We start from the raw sequence: 15,632 nt of genomic DNA, 5'->3' as shown, positions 1-15,632 counted from the left end.
CTCACTTTATTAAGTGAATTTTATCAAAACGAAAATCTAATTGAAATCATTCAACTTTTAATTCAACATGGAATCGACGTCAATTGTAAAGACGAAGATGGATGGAATGCTCTTCTTTTCTTATGTTTTCATTATCAAAATGAAAATTTAATTCAAATCATTCAACTTTTAATTCAACATGGAATCGACGTCAATTGTAAAACCAACGACGGAGTGAGTGCTCTTCTCCTTTTATGTCGAAATTATCAAAAGGAAAATTTAATTGAAATCATTCAATTTTTAATTCAACATGGAATCGACGTCAACTGCAATACCAACGCCGGATGGAATGCTCTTCTTGTCTTATGTCGTCATTATCAAAATGAAAATTTAATTGAAATAATTCAACTTTTAATTCAACACGGAATCGACGTCAATTATCAAGACACAGATGGATGGAATGCTCTTCTTTTCTTATGTCGTTTTTATCAAAAGGAAAATTTAATTGAAATAATTCAACTTTTAATTCAACATGGAATCGACGTCAATTGCATAAACAACGACGGATGGAATGCTCTCACGTTATTGCGTCAAAATGATCAAAACAAAAATGTTATCGAAATAATAAGATGTTTAATTGAAATGGGTTTCTCTATTTAAAACAAATTACTTCTTTCTTAGAGAATTACAACAGAGAAAACCACAATAAAATCTTAGAACTATTGTAACTACTTCATCACCATTGAGAGCTGACATGAAGTTCAAACCCTCCACCGAAAATAAAATTTGATTCAAATTGAACTTGATATGGCATGCCTGTAAAATAAATCCATTTTAAAAATATTACTTTATTTTCATTTAGACAAAAAATTTATCATCTACATAATTTTTTATCATAAATTTTGAAAAAGTAGGCTTCCTAATAGTTAAGACCTTAAGAACCGCATACAAAACCAAAAATTTGAAGTAATGATTCAATCACTCTAAGCTTGAGTTATAGTTTGTGTTGTATTCTATCTCTATCTATATAATAGCCTTTTTTCCTCTCTCGCCCAGTCCCATTTGTACATCATTTATTTCGTACTTTAAATAAGCCATCGTTTGGGAATACAAAGCAGCGATTGAATAGTCAACTGATAGTCAATCTGAGGTCTTTCAGTAATTTTAAAATACTGAAACGTTCAAGTAGCGATTTTTGACATTTCATAAAAACTAATAGTTTTTACCAGCTTCACATGACAACAGGAACAAGGGAACAAGTCTGAGCAATATTTTTTTTCTTTTCTAGTGGAATTTTAATGACAACCAACAAACAAACAAACGTGATGACTGTTGAGTTTAGGGACTGGAAATGAAAGTAACGCCTCTTATACGTTTGCAGTTATCAGAGTATGTTGTTATGGGTGCAGATGCATACAATACACATCACACATCCTCGGTCTTTCGGCAAGCGAAAAACAATGTTCAAAGGATTCAAAGGCGCAAAAAATTAATAACTCTGGTATTCATAAAACACCCGACGTTTGGAGGAACTGGCGCGCGGAACAATTTTCTGGTAATAACATTGATAATTCATTATTGAATTATGACGATGGAAAATATTCAATAAACTGTGATTGCAATTTTCACCTGTATTTTCAGAAACGACTCACGATTTTAGCGATGCCAGGACAAAAGTTGAAGCTCTAACTTTAATATCGGATATGGCAATTTTAAAAATTCCAACAAAAATTTGTTTTAGATCCAAATATGAATTCACATTATGTCGCAGATACTAAACAACGTCTGACTGAAGTGAATGGCGTGATTGGAACTTTAAAGAACAAAATCGGAGATTTAACGGCGGAATTGACAAGTACAGGCCAATTTTGAAAAAAAAAAAAATTCGAAAGTTTTGTTTTTCCTTCAACTAACCATAAAATATTTTGGTCTGAGAATACTGCCAATTGTTGTACTGTCAATTGGAAAAATGCCCACCTCGTGCGGGGACCTCCATCAAATTGGCCACATAAGAAGCGGATTGTTTTCCATCATGTGAAATTACAAAATCGAAACCGTCTACCTGCGATTTTACTATTGCATCGAACGATTCCGGTACAGACCAGACTTATTAGAAAAAATTTTCCGAGTAATTTATCATTTCTTTTGAATGGATAAAAAAATGAAACGACAGCTTTGCAAAAAAGGGATCGGAATTTCGGACGTTGATTCTTTTCTCATTGTTTCCTACGCAAAAAAAAACGAGCAAATTCTCCACACAAGGTATTCCTATTCCATTCGAACTCGAGAGACTCAACATCGGTGGAGCCATGAACGGAACAACAGGAAAATCCAAAGCGCCACGCAAAGGATTCTATTTCTTATTTCTTTGCCTTTAACGGTATTGCGGTAATAAAAATTGCAGAGGGTGGAATGAATGTGGCACTGATGGTGAACGGTAAAGAAGTCGGAAGGGCCCAGCGTAAATCCCATTTTAGCAACGAATGGGAAACTCTTGCGCTCCAGTCGACGATGGACCTCAAAGCGGGAGATCAAGTTTGGTTGCAAATTCTAGTATTAAGCTCGATTATTTTGCATGATGAAAGTTACCATTTTACTCACTTCAACGGTTTGATTCTACAGGAAGATATTTCTCCGTGGCTTATAATAAATAGTCTTCCCTACAATATATTTTTGTCACGGTGGAAAGTCAAAACGCAAATAAATGTTGCCGGAAACAAATCAATAAATTTTTTTTTGTGGGATTGAATAATTACGATATCCAAAGCGGAAAAATGAGACAGCCCTGAACTAAGAAAAAACAGGTGATAAACAAAAAAAACTTTCATCGTTCTGACTTAAGATAAATTCTTGTGAACGTTGTAAGAAAGTTCGAAGACGCACGAGGTAACGGCGAACGTTGAAAGCAAAAAATGAAATTTTTTGTGTGGTGTCTTACCTTAAGGGGACGATGATTGATCTGGATGACGCCAGCAAAAGTAAACCTCTTTGCGTAGGGACATTAACGGCCTGGACAACTTTGACTTGATGACCAAATGGAGTTTAACTTGTAGACTCGGCAGGTATACCGAAATTGTCCGATGTGCATGTGCAGGCAGAAACTATAACACCACGCTGATGGATGAATGCAATATTGGCGGTGTTCCGGAGGTCTTAAAGTGCCAGTCCTGAATGAACAAATAAATCAAATAAAAACGATTAATAACACAATTGATTTATTCTGCAACGATCAAATGTAGGATCAGCAACCCCCCTCAGGTCCCACATGAAAAACCCATGATTGCCGAAGAGAAAACATCGTATGTAATTTGTAATTATAAAGGCCTTGGTATGATAGGACTAGGATTAAATAATAACCAATAAAACAAGATTTTCCTCCTCCCTATATAATAAAGGAGTGAACGAACTGGTCGGCATGCAACGATGCAAGACATCCACTTGGGAGACGAGTATACGTCACCAAACCAATAATAACTCCAGTCGCAAAGTGGCTTTTGTATAATTACGGTGACTACGCTTAACAATTACACGAAACGAAAGAATTTCACTACTTCGCCAAAGTGCGAACGCTAACTAATTTTTGTTTGGTGGTAATTTTTGTTGCCCTTCTTCGCCATACTTTTTGGCGATAGTGTAACTCAGGATGGTGCCCACGGCTCGATTGGAATTGACGACATTAACGGCGAAACTAACTTTCTGGCGGATTCTTTGATTAATTTTTGATCCATGTGATTCTCAAGACCGAAATCCTGGACGACGGATCCGCCAATGACGTTGACTCCCGGTCGCATGCTGAGGGCGCTACGTAGAACGGCGCCAAAGTACAAAAGTTTGGATTTTTTGGGACTGGCGGGATCCTGGGAGTCACGAACACGGTTAAAATTGGTGCGTCCAATCAGCTGCTGGAATTTAACGAGTCCCAGCTTGGCCATTTCTTTACGGACTTCTTCCGCCAAAAGGAAGAAAGAATTGATGACGTGTTCAGGCTGACCTGCAAATTTCTCACGCAGGACCGGATCCTGAGTCGCGATTCCACCCGGGCACGTGTTCAAATGACATTTCCGCATCATCGTGCAACCTAATGCAATCAGCGGGGCAGTGCTGAACCCGAATTCATCCGCTCCCAACACGGCGGCTACGATGACGTCAAACGCTATCCAGATTTGTCCATCCGCCTATAGAAAAATATTTTTGGCTATTAAAATTGTGTCTGTCTCATTTGACCGACAATTTTGATTCAAACCTGAAGGACGACTCTTGAACGTAAATCGTTTAAGACGAGAGTTTGGTGAGTTTCGGCGATGCCGAGCTTCCAGGGAAGTCCAGCGTTTTTTATTCCGGTCCAGCTGCTGCTGGCTCCCGTTCCGCCGTCGTGACTGGAAATGGTGATGTGTTCCGCTTTGCCCTTGGCCACTCCAACGGCCACGACGCCCACGCCGACGACGGACACCAGTTTGACCGAGATGCGGGCCAACGGATTGGCGCATTTCAGGTCGTAAATCAATTCGGCCAGATCCTCGATCGAGTAAATGTCGTGATGAGGAGGCGGAGATATCAGGCCGACTCCAGCCACGCTCTGTCGCGTTTAAGCAATGTCGACCGTCCCTTTGTAGCCGGGCAATTCGCCACCTTTGTCCGCATTGGCCAGATAAGCCGCCGTCACTCCGAATCAACCACTAGCAACTGCATGAAAAACTAATTACATTTAGAAAAAGAATTCAAAAAAGGAGCTTTATAATTAGAAACCTTGTTTGATAGCCGAGCGCTGACTATTTGCAGGATCCTGATTCAAATAACGTTCAGGATCTTCGCCTGAAAATAGAAAGTGGTACAACGTGATTAAATTCCTCAATGATTATGAAATTCTCCGGAATGTCAACTATTACCTCCTTCTCCGGTATTGGATTTGGCTCCTATGCGGTCCATGGCTGTCGCCAGAGTAGCGTGGGCCTCCTTGGAGATGGATCCAAAGCTTATGGCACCTGTAAATTATTGGTTTAACATTTTCAAAATGTGTAATTTAACACGGAAATTTACCAGTCAGGAATCGCTTGACAATTTCGGAAGCCGGCTCGACATCTTCAATGCTAACAGGCTGGCTCGACGCAATGATTTCCAGTTGGCCTCTCAAAGTGCATTGGCGCAAGCTTTTCATGGTGGATTGAGCGGAATCCTTTTGACAAACACAACATTTGTTAGCAAACAAAATCTAAAAGGAACAGAAATTAGGTGTGTACCTTTCCTTTCCGGCTTTTCTATCGGAGAGGATAATAAACTGGAAATCCGCTTTGACAGCCTCCGTCACTTCCTCACAGATGCGATCCAGCTGAGTGGTGTAGACCAGCGGTACGTTGGCGTCGACCGTGATGTCAATAATTTTAGACTAAACACAACAAATGTCTTTGATTAATTGAGAGAACGAGATTCGAGTTACGGGGAATCAAACCTTCCAGTCATTGGCGGAGCAGTTGACGATGAGTTTCAAATCATCCGGCGACAAAATCGGTTGTTCCAGGTACAAGCGACGGCATTGCTGATCGCTGGTCTCCAGGATATTGGCCTCGGGACCGATTGGACAAGCCAACGACATAAATTTAACTTGCCAGTTTAAAAATACAATTCAAAGAATGATCGATTTTACTTGAGCGAAAAGCTGCTTAAAATATTCGTAGAGCAGCGGCTGGAAGTCGTTCGGTTTCACGAAAGGATCGCATTCACGAAAAACATTTGCTCGTGTCTTTGATCAATTAGACAAAAAGTAATCTGGGATTTATTAGAAAAATTGAATAGGTTCCGAATGTATTTTTAGATGTTTTACCGGACAAGCACAGCGCCGATGTAGCGTCCGTCTGTGAAGGCCATCAAAGCTGGTCCGTCCCATGGTTCCATGGAGCATCCAGCCCATCTATCGAAATCTTTCTTCTCCTGGTCCATCATCGGGTCCCAGGCTTCCGGAATCATAGTCATAATGGCCTATTATGGGACAAACAAAAACCGGAATAGAAAAATAGTGAAATAAACAATCCCCCCCCCCCTTTTTTTGTTGTATACCTCCGGTAGAGATCTGCCTCCGGCGCGGACGAGAAATTCAAGTACACAATCGGCCGATCCCGAGTCGCTGAGATTGGGTTCCACGACGGGATATAATTCGGCCAGGGCTCGTTTACCAAAGCGCTCCGAACTCATCAAACCTTCGCGGGCTTTCATATAGTTGACATTGCCCCGGAGCGTATTAATCTCGCCATTGTGGTTCAGCATCCGCAGAGGATGAGCTCGCTCCCAGCTGGGGAAAGTATTGGTCGAAAATCTTGTGTGAACCAGGGCCAGATAAGTTTCATATTCCGGTCTCTGTTATTTGGAAAAATCAAATATAAAGTATTTCCTATATCAATAAGGATTTATTCCTATAAAGAAAAGTTTTTCGGCCTTTTTTCAATAACTCACATCGAGATCAGAAAAGTAAGTCCAGACTTGGGTGGACGTGAGTTGTCCTTTATAGACGATCACATCTGGCGATAAACTGCAAATATAGAAGCCCCAGGCCGGGGGATTCGATAAGTCACCTACTTTCTCAGCACAAAAACATTTAATGAATAATACTAACAGGATTAGCCTATCAATAGAAAAGGTAAATTTCAATAGCGATACTCATCCGATAGTTGAACTGAATAATTGACATTAAGGTTCGTATAGAATATCATTTGATTACACGTTTGAATAGAAAATTTTAAACTAAATTTTAATTTGCGATGGGAAGTAGTTACAGGGAAAATGAACTTGTCGGAATAAATTAGACTTTCTGAATAAAAGAGAAGAAAGTAAGAAACGATGATTTCCTTATTTTCGGATCATTGCCAAAAGAATAGAGCCATCAACTTCCCTATTCTTCTATCCATTTTTCCCCCCGGCGGAATTATTGATCCTTTATACACGGTCGACTTGTGTACATCATCCCCGACGGAATAGAGAAAATCAGGACTCTGCTGTTAGTTAACTTTTGATTCAATTCGTCGAGGTAAAATTGGTGCGGCCGATCCTTGCAGGAAGGCAGCGAAACTGAATTAAACGGCAGCTAGGTGCACATTTCATTCTAACGATGCCCCATTGTGAAGCTGAATTGTCGTTCCTATTTCGAATCAGGACATATAAACGTGTAAAACTCAATCCGCCGTGAAAGTCGGCAATGAGCCTCCCCCCAGAGGCGAAAAGGATATACGAGATTCCGTCTGTGAAGTAACTCTATGTGCCAACAGAGATTAAACCCCCCTCCTCACATTGTCTCCCATAGATGTTCCCCATATCGCTCTGTATAATATTACTATGTATGTATACTTACCCTTACTAACACCAACTACTAATTACTAACTACTAACAACTCATATGCTATATAAAAAAAAAAAAAAACCTTAGATAAATTCGTTGGGGCAAGTCAGATCGATTATCATCGTAAGACGTGGGACACTCTTGTACGCCGTAGTACTCGAGGGTTGGCTACTGCTGTAATAGACCGGTATGAGAGATGGCGAACCCTGAACGAAAGAACCTTTTTAATTAAAAAATTTTTTTATGACATTAAATACCCTATAACTAACTCGACGGAGGTCTGATGATAACGACGCTAGGATGGCGAGAGAAGAGCTCGACCCCTTTTAGTAAAAACCGAATTGGTTTCTGCTGCATCGTGTGGCTTACAAAATAAAAACTAACATTCCCAAACAAATCCGAACAAATCAGTGATATCACCTCTTATGAAGTTTCTTCCTGAGCAGACACGGTAGCAGCTAGTAGGTAAGCGATTAATCTATCGCTGAACAGCATCGGCAATATGCTGAAAGGCAAGACTTGAACAACGTTTTAGCTTTAATTTTTTTTATCACAAGAGTTAAAATAAAACTTGAGATGTTAAAGAAGAACGAGAAGAGTTAAAGAGTTAAAGAAGAAGTGCAAATTGATTGATGAGGCCACAATCAAGCCACACATCAGGAAATCGATATCTTTTTCTATGCCGACTTCACTGAATGGATGTTGCAGAAAGATATTTTTTAATAGATTAGACCCTACCGTCAAATAATTTCTACATGAAGTTTAAATATATTGCATTTTTGGTTTTGGTGTACGGTAGAACACGAATAAAGGTTGCGAAAGGTTGAATAAAATTCTAACTTCCGATCAAATTCACCAAAATTGTTGACTCGTCAACGATATCTGATTGGATAACTACCTACTACACTGAAAGCTCAGTGAAATAAGGAGTCCATCAGTTTAAAATAAGGAACCAAAATAAGCGATCGATCTGCATTTTTCTAACTGTATAGAGAAATGTTTTAAGCCGAGAACAGGAATGCAATGCGAGAATGGGAATGCGAAAATGGGAAATGGAGAATGTTGATAATAACAGCCAAAAGCTTTAAGCACAAATCAAAACTAATATCCTTGAGGAAACATCCTACCTTATTATGATGAAGACGAAAACATGAACACCCCCACCAGCAGCAAGGTGAACCACTGTTTGCGTGCTGACATTCACGGCTGGGATAACTTTGTTCGAGAGAGAAGAAACGATGATTAATGAGTACCAGATAAACATAAAAGGGCACCAAAACAAATCCAAGCGGAATCTCAGGTTTGTTTCATCTGAGCTTCTTTTCATCGATACTGGTTGACGAGCAGTTGTCATCGTACGACGATACCAGCTAAATCAACATGATATTTGTCTGGAAAAAATATTGATTCTTCGCTTCAATGTCTTGGTGATTTCTGATATGAATGGGCGTTGGCACTGCTCTGGCAATAACACGACAGAGGTTATCTAGTATATTCAATAACACGTTCTCCACTTGTCAACTTTATCTTCTTTGAGATACCTAACCTTGATGATTGAAACCACCTTGACGGGAATCCAGGTTTTTTTTTAATGACAGCCAGTGAGAGAACCATCACCCCGGAACGTCAACTTTCGTTGGCCCAGCAGCCCTGCAATAGATAGAATAAATCTTGTGTCAGAATTTACATAAAAATAAGAGACATTTCATAAAAACTAATAAGTTTTTTGCACTTCACATGACAACGGGAACAAGGGATTAAGTCTGAGAAAAATTGAAGCTTTGAAATTAACCGAATTTCCTTAACTACCCCATGAGATGTTGTTGGCATAAAGTAAAAGTTGCAAAGAATTGAGAATGCCCTACGTTAAAAATCAATACTCAATCTGAATAGTAAATACTAGAAGACAGCATTATTTAACCGCTAAGATTATTACAGGGAATACAAAACCCATCACAGCTTCCCGAAAAAAAACACAGACAAATCAATTCAGCTGAAATAAGATCAAACTGAACATAACAAGTAGGCCAATGAAGCTTAGAAACCGCACTTGCAAGTACAAACTTTTTTTTTCTAGTGGAATTTTAATGACAACAAAAAAACTAACAAACGACTGCTGTTGAGTTTAGGGACTGAAAATGGAAGTAACGCCTCTTATACGTTTGCAGTTGGCAGAGTATTTAGTTAGTGCAGATACATATACAATATACATCACACATCCTCGGTCTTTCGGCAAGTGAAAAAAAACTTATTCAAGGGAATCAAGGCTTCATTTGATTAAATATTACGAATTTTGATCCGAAACGGAGCAGCGTAGGTTCGAAACGCAAAAACGACAAAATTGGACCGTTCCCAGGCCCACCGACCCACCCTACAGAGTAAATTCAACCTCGAATTTTTGTTGCAGAATAGAAATTCTATCAGCAAAAAATAACATTAAGCTGAATTTTGATATAAAGCTCATTCGACCTGTTCTTCATCTTTACTTCCATGTTGTTTCAAAGACTTTGCGTGATATTTCGTCCTTGATTTGTTTAATTTGCATACCTTGATCGTTTATGGAAACAGGGAGTTCACGATCCCGCCGGTTTGTCACACCCTGATAGGGCGATTGTTCGCCACCTAATCTGGACACTGAAGTACAAAAAGGGAAATACTTTAGTATACAGGGCAGACTTTTTTATTCTAAAAAACCAAAGAAGATTCGGACCTATGAAAGACGGGACTGACTCCTGAATTTCCGCACAATCGACGATCGTCTAGTTAGCAAGTAGTTCGGTAGAAGAAATTAATCTCGACTGTATAACCATGACAGACTTAATAAAGGTAACAAAATCATTCATATTCAATCGACTTTACTTTTTAAGGCAAGGTTTTTCAATATTGGTAATTAATTTAATTGAAGTCGAACTCTTTTGGATTCAAGCGTATTTTGACGCTGTCTGGTTTGATGGCCTCTCTTGTTGCCTCGGCTCAGTTGCCATCCACCACAAATGGTTTCCTTCCCTCCCCTTTAGAAAACAGGCAAAAATAAACTTGCATCGTTCGGAGGATAAATTCTTGAGAATGCTTTAGAAAAGCGTAATAACAGCGACAGTTGTAAGAAAGAAAACTAAAGTCCTCGTGGCATTCTACCTTAGTGATGATGACTCGTCTAGATGACGCCAACAAAGTAAACCCATTTTGAGTGCGGACATTCACGGCCTGGAGCCCTGGACCTTGACTGGATGACCGAATGGAGTTAAACTTCCAAACTCTACAGGTATGCGAATGTTAAGTTGAAGGTATGACACCAACGCTGATGTATGAATGCGATATTTGCGATGTTGCGGAGGGCTTCTAGCACCAGTTCTGTTGGGAAAAATTAAAAATAAACAAAAACGATTTAAATGATAAATTCATTCTTAAACGAATAAATGTAGGTCCAACAGCCTCTCGTCTTTCATGAAGGAGTAGTGCTGGTTGGTATTCAATCAATATTCATGTGCAGGATTTTTTTAGAAACAATTTATCCAAGTGACAAAATAAAACGCGAATCTTATAGAAGTCAAACTTTAGATAATAATTTTGAAAAAAAAAATGATCAAAGCCGCGGACACCCCCTTGATTTTTGTTTTCAATCACATCCATATTGTTTTACATTAAAATATTTTGAAAGAAGAGAAAACTACAGTTCAGAAGTTATTCAAATTCTTTATCCCCTTCCCTTCAAACTAGTTGTTAGTTTAAAATAAACCTGTTTAGGATACCGAAAGCCTCCTAGGACCCAGGAACCTGACAGACTGCCCAGTCACACAAGGCAGGAGTCCACGGTGGAGGGACCTTAACGGATCCCCACCCGGTCACACACTGCCTCAAGAGCCAACGCCACCGTTTATAGGTGTGGACCCTTGAAGTGCAACATGTGCAGGAGGGCTAATTGCTGAGCCAGCTCCGTAAACAACGGTCTACCGGCCCACAATCAGCTCCTCTCCTCTACAGCCAACGCCACCGTTTATAGGTGTGAGCTTGAGGAACTGCAAGTCCTAATATGCTAGTTCGGCATACAGACACCCAACAGGATATTAAAATCCAACAACTAATTTGAAGGAAGAGAGATAAATTATAAACAATAACATTCAAACTGTAATTCCCACCCCCTTGAAAAATAAATTAGTGCTAAACAAAATGGTTGTAATAGAAAGAAAGACCAAGTGAGTGTCTGCACGCTTGTTCACATAAATAGGAATGTTTAAAAAATCTTAACATTTACAAGTTGGCGAAAAAAATTCTTCTGATGTTTCCATTACAGAAAAACAAAATGAAATGAAATCTAAATCTTATTCAACTAAATTTTCTTTTAACCTATATTTTAAATTAAAAATTAATGTAAGCAACACCATGATAATTGTAGAATTAAGTAAGGCAATACCGAGAAAACTAAATAGACTAAAGACTACTTGTCAACAGTCAGAAAAGTTAGCACGCAAACAGGAATCTAGACTAGGACAAACCTATGCTGAGTCTGATAACGAAAAATGGCATTTGCAAGGAATAGATAAAAAAATGGTAAATAACATTGCTCAGAATCTGTCTAAAGAGAAAGTGAATGGTTCTTAACTTATTCGTTGAAAAGGTCCACTCTTTCTGGTCTATCCAAACACTCGTGCAATATTCTTCCTGGAATTTTGGGACAGCATTCTACAAAGAAGTTCATATGCAACGAGACAAGAAAATTTAATTTAAAAAAATGTTATTGACGTTGGAACTTGTAAACCGTGCTCGAAACAATCATGCACTCGATTCGAGTTTAACTTTGTTGTGCACCCATTAGACAAGTATCCTGATTGTTTTATACCACTTACATTTTCGTGGCTTTATTTCGTAAAATTATTAATGTTTTACTTAACTTCTATGCAACTCATACTTAACTGGAAATCACTGCAGCAGATTTTCTTTTTTTTTTTACTACCCCGGTGGCTTGTTTTCAAAATAACCTTAGCTCTCGCGTGTCGTGGCTGATGGCGGCCGCCATTCTTGTTTGGATCGTGCAGTGTTGCCAAAGCCCAAATTTAAAAGCTCCGGAAAGTTAGTTATCCGCGCCCGCCGCGCGAGTCTGTGTAAAAATTAACATTCTAATTTACGTTTTGATATTAGGCCTATCCGAATTTCCTTAGCTACCTCATGGGATGTTGTCATCATAAGGTGAAAGTTGCAACTAATTGAGGAAGACCTGCGTTAAGAAAAATTAATGCTCGAATTGAATAGCAAACGCCAAAAGCCAAAAGACAGGATAACTGACTCACTGACATGCTAAATTTACTATTTCATAATTTGACCATTCAGAAATAGGAACCCTGATACTTATCATAGTAATTCAATGTTTACATATTCTTCCCTTTTATCGGACTTGGTCTGCAAACATTGTTTCTCCTTCCTAGAAACAAGATTGAATAAAAAATTCGAATGTTTGGAATGTGATGGCTTGTTAGATACTTAATTTAGATACTCGCTCGTTGACGACCTAAATATTGGGCGTTGGCTATACCTTAAACACATAAAATAAATTAACCATTATTAAAGAAACTAAGAAGAGAATCACGAAGGCATGGTATAGCTATAGCTGTACACCAGATAGTATGTATACAAGTAAGTAAGGCCAAGTAATGCTAAACTTAAACTTGGCCGGACATACTTGAGACTCGCCCAACGTAACTATAGTCCCACTAAAACAGCATCAGTTGTTACCAGGGTACCGGTACTAGTAGATGGACCGTGAGCTCTGCTGTTGTTCGACTGTAGAATTCTATTACATTTTATCCCGGATTGAATAGAGAACCGTTGATGACACAATGTTATTGATGCAAAGCGGAAGCTCTCAGGGGGGCAATTACACCGTTATTTTTGTAGACAAGCACTCCGAAAATTTGATAGGAAATTTTCAAACTTCATATCGATAGAACAACACTAATCAAATTATACCGTCAGGTGAGGCCAGGAAGGGCCAGATATAAGAGTCACAAAGAGCACTTGGAATCGTCGAGGACCCTATGCGCTGGTCATTTGAATAAAAATCGACGGGTGGGGAACGCTTGTTGCCTTAAGCAACGTAATCGACGTAGTATAAAAATCTTATCTCAAATTTCATTTGATAAAGTGAGCAGTGCTGACAAAATTGGTTCTACGGTTGTTCGTTCTTTTACGTTTCTTTATAAAGGTATCCAATAAATTAGTTATTGTGTTTATTAACAAATAAAGTTTAAAGGTAGCGTTTGCCATTTTGTTAATTTGCATAATACAACTCACGTTTTTTTTAACGTTGTCCGTAAGGTTATTAAACGTGTCACTTGGAATTTTCTTCGGGAATAAAGTTCACTCGCCCTTGTGATGCTTAGAGTATGTATAACGTTATTTTGGTTGGGTTCTTTTCATCAACGACCGCTCCCATTATTTTTGCTAATTTCCTTGGCAATTACGGGACAGTCCATTATAGTAGCAAACTCTTGACAAAATACAGGAACTCGATTGTGAAAAAATTTTAGGAGAAGGAGGGGTTGTGCTAAAGTTTTTTAAGATGTATGGGATGATTAATAAGACATACGTGTGCTGATCAATCAAATGTTGGAAAAAGATCCAGAGAAGCGAATTTACCTCTTCGTACGTCACTCAGGAAATCCAACAAATTGAAGCAAAAAATAAAATAATAAAGAAGAGATACCGTATAGGCTAATTGTTATTCGCCATTGAGAGCGCACAAGCGCGCCCATTTGACTTGATTATTATTATTCGAATTTTGGAGCCTTTTGCTGATCCGTGCCAAAAAAAAAAATACCTGCTAAATTCTATCCCAATCCCTCTCGTGGTATTAATGTGCAACTTTCTAAGTACTCCTTTTGCGAAAGAGTCGTCATTTGGATGGCGTCACACTGTAGGCAGCGTACGTACGCCGCAAGGTACCCGAAGGGGATGTTAAGGGTATACCGTATACTAGTTGGAATAGTAGAATTGCTGTATTGGTATAGTTTTATAAAGGCAGAGCTATAGAATAGTTATAGAATAAAAATAATATTCTGTTATAAAGGTAGGCCTATTATTAAGATTAATTAATAATATTAAAAACAAAAATGTTATGCCCTTAGTTTCCGGAAGAATGTAATATGCAGAAATCGAGAAAGAGATGAAAAGCATATTTCCGCATGTTTCTATCCAAACATTAAATACAAATTCAATTCCCAAAAACCTAATATGATATGGCGCGGCGTAAGGGTAAGGCGTGACTTTGGTGCGGCGGAGGCTTCGCCCCGCCACCCCACGTCACACCGGATGTTGTTAAAATTAAATGTAAGTAACTACCTATCAGCACTTCTTTTACTGGAGATTGATAGCGTTAGGTGCGGTTAGGTAATAACATACAGTGACTTCTATTCTATTATAAGCCTACAATATTACTCCAACAGGATGATAATTTTGAAAAGAAAAATAAGACAGGCTAGAGATGGTCCAACAATCAACGGCGGTACTCTACGCTTTTTCTTCGATCCTGGGTCATGCTGGTCATATTCAATAGAGACGATGCTGTCATCCTGTCACATGTCTCTGTATTATCGTCTGCTCTAACAGCTATTGAAATTCTGTCAAAAAGTAACAAGAACTCCGTTTGATCAAACGCCTGAATTGATTGCAGCCAAATTTTCAGAATAGATGTAAAAAATTGTAAGCTACCGATTGCTGCCATTGAAATGCAATTAAATTGTTGATTACAATCAATAATTGCCAAAAACTAGTGCAGCCATCTATGTTGTGTTACGAGAACTGAGGGTGCCCATGTAAACCATACTGTAAACGAAACTTTGACCAGTAACCCTTCGGGTAATTGAAAAAAAAATTACATAAGATCCATAACTTCGAGATATCGAGCAGCGTGGATTTTTAGATGGCCTGTAATGGGAGCGTAATTCTTTAAATCGCCATATCCAAGTCGGTATAATTTTCCGAGAACCGCCGAGAACTGAGGACCAATTATCCTTCGACCAACTCGTCACCTTGCCTACGTTTTATCAAGGCTAAACAAGTAAACAAGGTCTCAAGTGGATGTACACGTTTTTAAATGGAAATCGACGATTATTATTTGACCTTGTTGATCATTGATCATCAACGACGGTCCACACTCTGCGGATGGCTCTGTACTGAATAGGTTGTTAGTCGCTTTCCAAATCGAGGAGTGTCAAGTTCTCGCAAGTTCTACCAAAATGAAAAACAGTAAGATGGAAATAAGAGACTTGATTTTAAACTTGGTTTTAATTTTTACCTTTTTTCATTATTATGTTTTAGATTTATTTCTTGTTAGGAAG

At 38.7% G+C, this 15,632-nt stretch overlaps 1 long non-coding RNA gene and 2 pseudogenes across 2 annotated transcripts; 1 reads left to right on the top strand and 2 right to left on the bottom strand.

The window, feature by feature from the left end:
• Window positions 1-1,948: 1,948 nt before the first annotated feature.
• Window positions 1,949-3,007, top strand: LOC124318161 (annotated as a pseudogene).
• A 336-nt stretch (window positions 3,008-3,343) lies between these two features.
• Window positions 3,344-6,680, bottom strand: LOC124318002 (annotated as a pseudogene).
• Window positions 6,681-8,618: 1,938 nt separating this feature from the next.
• Window positions 8,619-11,996, bottom strand: LOC124319925. 2 transcript variants are annotated; one of them, XR_006913629.1, is made up of 7 exons: window positions 11,903-11,996; window positions 10,438-10,653; window positions 10,162-10,313; window positions 10,013-10,100; window positions 9,850-9,936; window positions 8,849-8,952; window positions 8,619-8,763 (listed from the first exon to the last, which is right to left on the bottom strand). It is a non-coding gene; the product is annotated as an uncharacterized LOC124319925 (long non-coding RNA). The 2 variants fall into 2 exon arrangements; XR_006913623.1 differs by lacking the exon at window positions 11,903-11,996 and having other exon boundaries at window positions 8,619-8,758; window positions 10,438-11,070.
• Window positions 11,997-15,632: the final 3,636 nt, after the last annotated feature.

This window comes from Daphnia pulicaria, chromosome 1 (assembly GCF_021234035.1).
Source record: "Daphnia pulicaria isolate SC F1-1A chromosome 1, SC_F0-13Bv2, whole genome shotgun sequence".
Lineage (NCBI taxonomy): Eukaryota > Metazoa > Arthropoda > Branchiopoda > Diplostraca > Daphniidae > Daphnia > Daphnia pulicaria.
Note: the sequence above shows the minus strand (reverse complement) of the source record. Positions and strands in the feature narration are given on the sequence as shown.